Source organism: Anastrepha ludens, chromosome 4 (genome assembly GCF_028408465.1).
Source record: "Anastrepha ludens isolate Willacy chromosome 4, idAnaLude1.1, whole genome shotgun sequence".
In the NCBI taxonomy this organism is placed as follows: Eukaryota; Metazoa; Arthropoda; class Insecta; order Diptera; family Tephritidae; genus Anastrepha; species Anastrepha ludens.
Window position 1 is genome coordinate 4190801 of NC_071500.1, and position 12377 is coordinate 4203177.

Genomic DNA, 12377 nt, shown 5'->3' on the forward strand with positions numbered 1-12377 from the left:
AAAGTTTTCTCATTGTTTTCTCTAGTTTTCTTTATATTGCAAGCTCTCTGATTGCGACTTTGCTCGACTTATATCTTTAAACTATTGTTTTATAAAATAAATTTATCAGAAGTGATTATTTACTATGATTTTGAGGCGCATTTCGTTCTAAATCTCACTCAAAACAAAAATCTCACTCACTCTGAGTGTCCGGAACGGACTATTGGTATGGTAATAACCCAACAAACCAACCCAACTTTTTAAGTCAAATTTCGTATTACTATAATTTTTTTGTATCCCGTATAGTATTTTGTATAAAAATTTGCAATAAATACATTATTTCAATTAAACACAATTATTTTGATTCCTACAAAATTTTCGTTAAATTTTGAATAAAAACGTGCACCTCTCAATCAAAAACAATAACTGGTTGGCTCAGAGAGAGTGTGGATGTGTTTGAGCCCTAACTGCGCTCACCTTAACGATCGAGTCACACGGTCCCAGCCAAGTCGTGAGCGATGATGCGAGTTTAGTTTCATGAAGTCTTCGGTTTGTGTAAACGTGTTCAGCGGACTAGTGCGGTTGTGTAGAGTGTGAAATTTGTTTTTCTTTTACAAAATATACCCAAAGAAGAAGGAAAGGAAAGCTTTGCATTTTATTACTTTCATGTGAGGAAATCCGCAGTTCTTACGAATGCGAAACAACTGTGTTTGCAATTTTTCGTACATTTCGAAAGAGTGCAAGTGGCGGAAGGAAAGTGCGGCACGGCAACGATCAAAAAGTCGTCAAAAGGCATAAGCCAAAGCGAGTTTTACGTAAAGTACTCAGACAATCATACATACACATATGAAGGTATATGCTTGAGTAGTGAATATAAACAAATTCGATACACATTGTAGTCGTATCGCGCCGATTTTCTGTTTAATTGTGCCTTCTGGTGCCAAATGCCTTTGGTACTCGGCGTAGGCTATTTTCGCATTGAAGGAATACATACATACAAATAAGTGAGTGAGTTACGAAAATTTCAGTTACTGTGTGCATACTAAGATGGGTTACATACCTACACATGTATATAAGTAAATTTTTTAATGTATGCAGTTGTTATTGTTTTTTCTTTGTTTTTTAAATTAATTCAATTGTATATGCGCAATATATCTGTTTAACGCATAAGCCGGCATGGTATCAAAGGATAAAGGAAATATGTACGAAAAGAAGAAAGAATATTTTTTATATTTTCATGTATAGGAATAGGAAATATACTTAAGAGTCAACTGATATGGCAGAGAAATGTGGCGCGTAGATATTTTCGCAACAAGAAAAACCTGACGAACAGGTAGTAAACAGCTGCGAAAAAAACAAAAAAACAACAAGAATGATAAATGATAGAGAACAGCAAATGTAGCGCTGAGGTTTTTTCAAAGGTTTTTGTAGATATATGTATGTACGTACTACATTGTATGTCCGCATATATATGTAACAATATTTATTATCTTTGTGCTTGTATGTGTTTTATTTTGCGGTGGAAGTCTGCTTGGCAGTTGCTTACTTCACCCAAGAAGAATCTCAGCTTCTTTTATTGCCTCATGGTTTACTCTTCGTGCCATGTAGTCACATGCACACACACTTACATAGCCATGCATATAAATTATGAACTACCCTGCAGGGAGAAATATAGTACTAGGTGTGGAATAGAATACTAACAGCGCACTTTTCGGTTCAAACAGTTGATGTTCTACATTTTCTGCATGTTGTATGTAGCAGGTCGTATTTTTAACACGGCAATGTCCTACAACGGCCAGCTACGGCGACTGCTGTAGCCGAATGGTTTGGTGCCTGACTACTATTTGGAAGTGCACAGGTTCGAAGTAGCCGAGTACGAAACACCAATTGACAGAAAAAGTTTTTCTAACGACGTCGCTCCTCAGCAGACAATGGCAAACCTCCGAGTTTTTTTCTGTCATAAAAAAGCTTCTCATAAAAAATTATCTGCTGTTTGGTCCCTCCATTTGTGAAAAACATCAAGACACACTCCACAAATAGGAGGAGCAGCTCGGTTAAATATCCAATAATGTCCTACGAAATGCCAATTCTCGGCCATGCAACAGCAAAATATCAGTTCATACAAGTCGAAAAAAATTCTAGTCGAATATGTTTCCAAAATATTTTTATACCAGTTAAAAAATAAAAAAACATCCATTCCAACGTTTTAAATTATTCTACTTCATATTAAAAGTGTATACAGAATTGTTTTTTTTTTCTTAAAATTAAATTAAACTTCTTTCAGGTACAGGAATTACTTAAACATTCAAAAACTAGTTCAAACTTACACTAAAGCAAATCTTAAAACTCAAAAAAAATTCTTAAAAAAAGCAATAAAGAATGTTTGAGGCATTCACCTTAGGAACATAAATAAAATTAATGCTAATTAAACCTCGGTTTCTTATTTTATGTTTTCGGTGAGAATTTTTCTGCGTATAAAATTGCTGCGATTGTTTGCAAAAAACCTTTAGTAGCGGCAAAAATAGTGAATATTAAGTAATAAATACGTAAATGGTGTGAAATAATTATTGATTTTGGCGTTTTAAAGCTTAAACTAAGATACTGTAACAATATAAATTTGTTCCTCTAATCTTACTGACTTATGTTGGAAGTCTGCATATAAAGTGAATTAATTTAATGCAAATATTAATTAATTGTTGCTTTATTTGATAGACTTGGATATAGTGTTTTTCAAGTAAATGTATTCATCAGTCCCTCCCCACTTATTCATAGTCTTCTAACCATAGAGAAGTCTTAAAATTTCTTATCTAAAAAAAAATAAACTTATTTGCAGAAAAATTGATAATTTCACTTAATGTTTTATTCTAGTCAGTCACGAATTACTGTTAAATACTATTTAGTATCTGAACTAAAATACTTCTACAATACTTTTTCTTTTCCCTACCGGGTGGCTGCTACAGTTGTAATTCAAGCTTGCTCTTTTATTATGTTTTTATCAATGTTTTTCGTTTTTTAAACCTATTTGTTGTTGGCGACTACAAGCGGCAATCTATCAACGGTACATTGGATATTCCAATTCTGCATTTATTTGCAAGCATGAGAAACGTGATCTAGTAATTTGCACAAAACTCTCTATTGTGAAAAACGAAAACAAATCCGTTCTCTTTGGTGGGGGTGGGCTAACATTTCACAACACAATTCGACCAAAGCGCACGTAACAAAGCGGATATAAAATAAAAGTGGCAATGCAGCATATTAGATATTTTAAATTTAGGAAAACAGAGACACACTTTTTAATGTTCTGAGAATATTCTTTAGAAAAGTTGGACATACATACGTATGCACATACATCAATGGTTTAATTAATTTCAGTAAGGCCTCTTCTCATATATTCACATACAGATGCGAGGTGCAGTTCAAAGAAAACAAGATTTTTTAAAAATAATATTCACAAAAAGTGGTTTTGGCAAAATCGATTTTTTTTATTAAAAATAAACCTATTTTTTTAAAATTCAAAGCCAAAAGAAGTGGCTTTAGCAAACTCGACTTGTTTTATTAAAAAAAAACATGTTTCAAATCAATACAGGGGAATATTTCGGCAAAAGGTACAAGTTGCTCGGTGCCGAATCAATATAAAAAGGGAGAGGTTGCCACTTGAAACGGGATTTTTAGTCAAATACTCTGGAAAAAGTGTCGATCGCTGAGATATAATTTGTGGCTGTCAGTTATGTCGTACGTAAGCCCAAATGTTGAGTCTAAAATACGATCATCAATTAGATTTAGATTTGCTAACTCCAATGCCATGAATTTCTGTAACTGGTTTTGAGCGAACTGATGCGTAACTTTGATGTAATTATTTGAGCTATATGTGTCTCAACGACCAATTTTTTGACGCCTGTACCACTTATGAAGTCTACCAAGAACTACAGAACCTTGATAATAAAATTCATTTACCCAGCGATGCAGCAAAAATACTGTTACTGTTACGCGGTTGATTTTGAATAAAATATAATTTTTTTAGGAAATTATTGTCATTTCTCTTTATTATGATAATATTGGTATAGCTCTATTACATATGGAACAAAATATCGGCCAAATCGCCGCCGCGGCCTCGGCGGCACAACTCCATCCGATGGCCCAAATTTTCGATGACGCTGAGGCATAATTGAGGTTCTATGCCGTTAATGTGCCGAATTATCTCATCCTTTAGCTCTTGAATTGTTGTTGGCTTATCGACGTACACCTTTTCTTTCAAATAACCCCAAAGAAAGAAGTCCAACGGTGTCAAATCACATGATCTTGGCGCCGAATTAACATCGCCGCGACGTGAGATTATTCGGCCATCCAATTTTTCGCGCAAAAGAGCCATTGTTTCGTTAGCTGTGTGAGAAGTGGCACCGTCCTGTTGAAATGACATATCGTCCACATCCATATCTTCCAAATCGGGCCATACAAAGTTCGTTATCATCTCACGATTGCGAACACAGTAACTGCCTGACCAGCCTCATTTTGGAAAAAATAGGGATGTCAATTGGATTATCATTCGCCCAAATGCGGCAATTCTGCTTATTGACGAATCCACTGAGGTGAAAATGTGCCTCATCACTGAAAATGATTTTCTTCGAAAATTGGTCATTCACTGTTGTCATTTCCTGCCACCATTCTGACCATTGATGACGGTGGAAATGGTCAAGAGGCTTTAGTTCTTGAGTCAATTGCACCTTGTAAGCGTGTAAATGCAAGTCTTTATGTGTAATGCTCATCAACGACGAGCGTGAGAGGTGCAATTGTTGGGCACGACGACGAGTTGAGGTGGACGGCTCTTCAACCACACTATCGCGAACAGCGGCAATATTTTCTGCAGTACGAGCTGCACGAGCATGCACTGGTGTTTTCACATCTAATACAGACCCGGTTTGCTCAAACTTTTGCACAATTTTTCCGATTGTACGCACATTTGGACGATTAAATTGACCGAAAAAATAATGAAGTGCGCGATATGCATTTTGATTTGAACGCCCGTTTTCATAATAAGCCTGCATAACTTTAACGCGTTGCTCGATTGTGTATCTTTCCATGGTTCAAATTGAGTTAGTCTGAAATTGAAAAATGTCAAATGAAATGCAGAAAAAAACTTGACGTTTAGGTGTGGTTCACATTCAACACCGGCCCTTGAAATTCAACCACCCTTTATATGTACCTAATAATAATATTTCGATATCTTTTTGTGTTTTGTTTGTTTCGATTTAATTTATATGACCGGTAGAGTATTATTTCCACTTCGAATAAGAATTTACACTTTCTTTCGAAGCATTAACATTTGCTGAATGGACATTTACATATGTAAATTCAATTTGAAGAGTAAAACCAATAGCAATTTATTCACTAATACATACATACTGTGAGTTTTTCGGGCGACAAAAGAGAAATCTTGGTTCACATTTACTAAAAAATACATATAAATCAAATATACGATTGTATGTATGCATATTAGACCATGAAATTATACTCGTAAATATATTATATAAATAACCTCGTATGAACCAAAACTCATTCTTCCATTTTTGAATAAAAGCATTTTTGCAATTTCTTTGCTTAAAAGCGGGTTTTTTGGCCATTATCAGCGGAATGCGATAGAGCGTTTCCGCATCACTTTTTATTTTGTGAAATTCACAAGGTTTTATATACCCTACATGCAGTGAAAAAATAAACACTACATTTTAAAAAACTCTTTTTAATCATTTTCATAATAAAATTTGCTAAATAAGAAATATTTTATGTAAAAAGTGGGTACATATAAGTCACAAGGTGAAGAGCAATTGAGTCCTTGAACAGAATTGCAGCGGACAGCCGGTAATGGGTTGACATGAACTCGCTGTCAAAATTAGAACGCATTTAATGGCATGAAATTGCACAGAATTGCGGCGGGAACGGATTTATTGTCGTTTGTTTTTTTAGCGGTGACAATTGAATGACATTCATTTCAATTTTCTCCGCCGGGTTGAAGACTCAGGGTTGCTTTTCTGATCACTTGATGACAATTTGTTTGTTCGCAAGCAACAGCAAGCAACTAACAAGCAAATATTATTCAGTTTGGCCCTATGTTCCACACTGGAACTCAGGAATTTATGATGAATATTCGATTTATACAAGCAAACCCGAGAAATATCGATAGTTTAGAAAGAAGTTGTTTTTTGTAACAATCAGCTTCAACGAGAGGTTTTACAAATATAGCAAACGAAAATATTTATTTTATTGTAACCACAAAACATCAGCTAAAAATCGTGCCGTCGCACAGTGCGGCCGATTCCTGAAAAGCTGGCCAAAACTCAAAAAATTAAGTAATTGATTCAAAATTGCTTACTCGGGTCTTGTCGGGGTCGCTGAAAATCCACCAATTTTGAAAATCCACCCCCTTCCACCCCTATTGGCCACCCCCTCACGTGAAATAGCGTATATTCAAGAACATAATCAAGATGCATGTAAATTTATATGTTTTCGGGGTCGCTGATTAGCAAGTGGTAGCAGCTGAATCTTGTTTTATTCAGTAACCATTACTTTTTTGAGTAACCTTTAATAGGTTTCAAAGCAGCATATGACGGCGTTGCATTACTATACAGTTTGAAAACTCAAATTTTATAAAAAAAATTGCAAAAAATGTATCTATGTATTGCTGCAGCTAAAAATTTTGTGTCGAGGTATTGATATGTACTAAAGATTTCTCGTATTTTACTAACTTTCCGAAGATGATTCCATTTGGTTTTGTTCAATTTACTCCATTACAAAATCTTTCAAATGTGTACAACTTTCACTATTCATCGACAGTAATACGATGCTCAAACGAAGGCCACGTTGCGACTGAAAATACAGAGGATACTTAGGGTACAGGACGTTGCTATGAACGGTTTTCACTACTCAAGGCATTACTGTAGCCAACCCAAAGACAAAAAAACTCTATCTAGAAACTTTTTTTTTCGACTTTTGGCCAGCTTTTTGGGAATCGGCCGCACTGTGCGTCGCAATAGTGCTTTCCGTCTCCGTCGGAATTGTGATTAAGCGTCCAAATTTTCCGACGGAAGGGCATCAGCTGATTACTACCCGTCAACGCGTTACCCGCTCTCTCGCTGCATTTCTATTTCGGGTCTGATGTAGTATTTTATTTCTCATTTGATTGAATGCGATGGTAATATTTGAAGTGTGGGCTTTACCATGTCATATTATCGTCACTTGGAATAAGTCGCTAAGTAGGCTAGTACGTTGTGCCCGAATTCGTGATTGTTTGATTTATACGATAAAGAGAAAAGAAGGACGGACGCCGAGATTCTGGGTGAGTTCTGTTTGTAAAGATGGGAAGTGCACTGTCTCGAAAGCTAATATTATTAAGGATGTAAAAAATGCAAAATAACGGGCCATTGCTGCGCAGATGTTAGCGATATCTTACTTAAAATATTTCAAAGCATGAATTGCCAACTCCATTCAATTTGCAGTCTCGATTGGAAATTTCATTGAAATTAACCTTTGAGTTTAATCAAAAATTAAGTGTCGCCATGCCTAGTAATAAAGGTGTATGCCAAAGATATCTACAAAAAAATCAGTGGATAATGTCAAATAAAAAAAATATGAAGTGCAGTTCTTCAACGCAGTTCATTTGACGATTTCAAGTAAGATATTTATGAGTCGATTACCAAACAATTTGCACAGCTGAGATTGCCTGATTTCAAACAGAAAGTGCCGCATTCACTATTCAACAAAAACAACAACAACAACTTTAGAATACAACTCGCTGAAAAATGCCAATAGTTTCAGTAAAATAAGCATTGGGAAATTTATATTCATCATAATAATTTTTTAATATATTTTTTTAATTTTTTACTGCATTCAATATCAACTGAAGTGGACGGTGAAGCCGGACTACTACTGGTAATGGTTTGCATTTTACAATACAAATTTTGTATTTGTTCGGATTTACAATTTTTAGGCTTTTATTTATTATTTTAAAGAATTCTTAATTAGCAAACCGAAAAATAATTACAAGCTACTTCTTTGTGATAGGAGATTCATTTTCGTTTTCTCAAACGCTTATTAAACTCTCTGGCCATTTTATGAAAGACCAGTTGATATTCCCTATAAAATTTGTTAGCTAGAATTTGTATTAATTTTTTGCATAAAATAGAAAACCGCGCTAGTCAATTTGAATTCAAATAAACTACTCGTGCATCGCCACAATTTCATAATAGCCCTGCTAGAATTAGTCCTTTGCGTCCGTTTCAGCAACGCACTCGCTTGACATGTCGTACAAAACGCGATGCCACAATGAAAGTATTGCCTTATAAAAACGGACCACCAGTTCTATATTGTATGCTGCCTGCATTGTTGTTGTGCCGGCTTGCGGTACGGCAAAAGTAGAGAGTTGACCGGCAACACACGCGGTACGAATGTGCCACTCTCTGTACAAATGTAGACAATCGATTCGGCTATTATTCAAATGTTGTGTTGAAAAGGGTGCAATGGCTATCGAGGCTTAATTCACAAATTTTTGTACTACGGATGCATGTGAAAACGAAAAGCAAAACGGTAATGGTAATGGTGAGAAAATGGCTCTTAGTCCTTACAAAAGCTTTATTAGAATTTGAAAATGTGTTAATGGGTACACGTGATGCGTTATGCGTTAAAGGGTATATGCACACTAATCGTCTGGCTTAGTTTTCTTCACATTTCTTCTCATATTTACCTCTCTGCAGTATTTCATTAGAAAATTGTGAACTTCTATTAAATAGCTGCTGGTTCGTTTGCTCATAAGTGATGCCGAGAAATCTAGGTAAACTACACAAGTGTTTTTCGCGCCCCATTTTACAACAACAAACCAAAGAGGCAAGATTTTGCTTTTGATTTACGGCATGACCACACCATTAAATCAAACTCCACTGCGCATGCGTCTCTTGCTCGATTGTTGGCCACTGTTTACTGAGGTGTTTTACGCCGCACAGTATCGCGTCAAGGTGTGAGGAAAAACTGCACAAAGTAAAAATGTAAAATAAGACAAAATGCCGTATTTTTAAGTGCCTAGAAATATGAACAGTCTTTACGCTAGCACTTTGCTTTGTTTCACCGTTGACGCTATTTTGTTGTCGACTGCCAGTTTTTTGGTTGGTTACAATTGTATTAAAATATTCTAAGTTGCCGCACGCCGTTGGAGCTGCGTTAGCTGTGGCAAATAATTAAGTGCTATCATAAAAACATTAAAGAGACTTTTGTAACGGAAGCTTCGCAAGTTCACACGCGCAGCACATCTAATTGTTGCGCCACAATGCGACGAGTTGCCAGAGAATGCATGCAGATGATAAACTGATGGGCCGTCAAACTTAGGAACTGCATGATTTGGAGCTATTAAGTCGCGAAAAGATAAAAATAATTACATATTATATTATATATATTTTCTATTGAAATATGTTGAATTGTGGCCTTGACTTTGATCTTTCTTGAATCTTTACAGAATTTTAGCATAGGACACCTAAATATTTACGAGTATATATAAAAACAAATAATACTTCAAAGTTTTGTATAAAGAACAACTGATACTGATTAATTTTACACAGCATCCAAATTTTCCTTTTTTCTGCCTTTCTTTTGGCCTCAAATTTGCAAAGTTTTTTAAGATCGGCACATAAAAGTTAATTTGGGTTGCAACGGCCACCGTAATAGGAAAATTCGTTCGTCTTCTTCTCAGATTCCACTTTTCGGACGTAAAGCAATTTTGTTATCCCCTAGCAAGAATGGGTTTACGGCCTGTTATCCAGCTCACTCATACATATACCCTGTGATCAAAACAGGAAGGTGATGTTGACTATTTTCTTCGACTGCCAAGGTGTAGTGCACCATGAATACCTTAAATCGGCCAGACAGTTAATAGGGAATATTATTTATCTGTTTTGAAGCGTTTGAGAGATGCTGTACGTCGTAAAAGGTCGGAAATGTGGGCAAACAATTATTGGATTTTGCATGATGAGAACGCGCCATCGCACCCAGCCCAAATTGTGCTGGATTATTTGACCAAACACTAAGTAAATACCATCGTGCAAGCACCGTATTCACCTCATGGTCCTTGCGACTTCTTTTCCCAAGTTGAAGTTGGAGATTTCAGTCGATAGAGGTTAGGTAGTAATGGTTGCCCAGAGAGTGCGCCCACTTGGACGAAAGAAGTCGATAGAGGAGATCAAAGAGAATGCGACGAAGGAGCTGAAGGCCATCCCTTCGTCGGCCTACCAAGGGTGCATGGAGGACTGGGTTAAACGTTGACACATGTGTGTCGCTTCAGACGAGTCATATTTTGAAGGAGACAAAATGAATTCGCCTGAATTGTAACTCTGTTTTGTTTTATTTTAACATTCCCGGTACTTTCTGATCATAGGGTGCATACCATATATATAAAACTTCCAACTGATACCGCCAAATACCAATTATAAATCTTTTGTCAGTAAGTTAGATGGACCAAAGAAATAATATAAAAATAGTCAACACTTTGTAATGCGTCTGTCAAGCAGAATATTCCCACATGAAATTATCATATAATTAAGCAATTTGACGAATATTTGAAAATTTGATATCAGCCAATCAGTCTAAGACCTTGCGCAAATTCGCTTTTGTTAGAAGCATTAAAAGGTTTAATTGGAACTAATAAAGTCTGGTACACCAAACCAACCGCTAACTAACGAAAGCCATTTGTTGTAATTAATGTTTTTCACATATCAAATTACATTGAAATCCGCAAATCACCCATGCAGTTACATACCATACATACTCTCACACATACAAACACATTGGCATAGGCAATGCAGCATTCCGCATTTTATTGTTACGCAATTCCATTTGTGACAGCATGGACAGCAATGCTGCAAATTGCATTTCGAAAAAGGCAGTACATTTGTGTTAGTAGTAAAATGCAATAAAAATATTAGTATCACCTAATTAATTTCTTACCAACCCACGTAAACCAGCAAGAAGCATACACACATACGCACACACACGTGTGTGTACTCGTATCAGTCGAATAACTAAAAAAACTCACACAAATGCTTTTGATTCGCTACTCTCCACATTCTTGCATGATTTGCTTGTGAAGCCAGTCTCCATTCTGCGGTGACTCATTTTCGCAGATCGGTGGCCATTGCCTGGTATTCGTACAATTTAATACTCGTACAACCGCAACAAGCGGAATCTTAATGAACCGTCCAGTTATTTTCGTACACAGCATTCGTACGCCCCATTCGAATGTTTGTATGGAAAAGTATACTGCTTGGTTGCACAGCAAATCACCAGCTATTGAAGGAATTACTTCCTTAATATTCACTCGCAAATATGATATTAGTGCTTAGTAAATTGTTTTCGTTCGGTTTATTGATTGTTGTCTAACTTCATACTGAAGTAGTGTATTAATGTCCAAATGTATTTACTTGTAGATGTGCACTCGCACATCTGTGCCTGGCCTGCTTGCTTGAGTTGGTGGGAGCCAAGCAATTCCTGGCGCAAATTCATTTGTCATAATTTCTTGTTTTACTAAAATATCATCATAAAAGTATGAATTTTGCTTTTGCTAGACATAACCAGGCCATAACAATCGCACATTCATCCATTTCTATTGGTGATCGTGCAATAAAATAAGATTTTTTATTAGCGATCTCAAATCGACAGTGGCATCCCACTATATGGCGCAACTGCAGCATACCTATACAATTTTTCCGACCGCCGATCTATGGGTGCGTTTCGCTTGATCGGTTGCTGCTCGGCAGCTTGTTTGCAGCTCAAGGAGTGTTGTTCCATAACTGGTTGATGGAATGTCTGATGCGCTGGCTAACTGGCTGGTTATTTGTCTGGCTATTTGTCTCGTCGCCGTATTGCATGAGCGACTATGTGGCCAGTTGGCTAGTGTCTGGCTAAGTGCAGTGCAGCGATTTGTGAATTCTCCATTGCAAGCCGGTACTGGTTGTTGGTACTGTTGGTTCAATGTTGATTGTCTGCGACCTATAATAATGACTGCACTGAGAGCGTTTTGTTTACTCGTACATAAACGACGTAAAAGCTGGTAAATAATTTCACTTCTGCGCCTCATAATAAGTGCCTATGAACATAGACAATAACCAGCGATTTCATAGCTTTTAAAGCTATGGAAAAGCAAGCAACACATATTGCAGTGAAAAGTAAGTATGTAAGTACGCGTATGAATGCAAAAGCAATTATTTGAATTACAGTTTTAATTAAGGAGTTATACGCAGCCACACAAGTGTACATATGTACGTATGAACCAGTTAGAAAATGGCTGAGCATGAATGAAGACATATTTTTGATGTTTATATTCGAAAAAATATAATATAACGGCTAAGGCAAGCAAATAAAAGACCAGA

General features: G+C 36.3%; 1 protein-coding gene across 5 annotated transcripts in view; it reads left to right on the forward strand.

The window, feature by feature from the left end:
* The first annotated feature begins 495 nt into the window (after positions 1-495).
* LOC128860645 (LHFPL tetraspan subfamily member 3 protein) overlaps positions 496-12377 on the forward strand; it is a 29190-nt gene continuing 17308 nt past the window's right edge. For 2 of the 5 annotated variants that reach the window (XR_008454282.1, XM_054098283.1), the window contains exon 1: positions 497-983. The gene's annotated coding sequence lies outside the window, so the exon portion shown is untranslated. Of the gene's footprint in view, positions 988-12377 lie in introns of all 5 variants that reach the window. The other 3 variants (XM_054098285.1, XM_054098288.1, XM_054098286.1) reach the window with 3 other exon arrangements.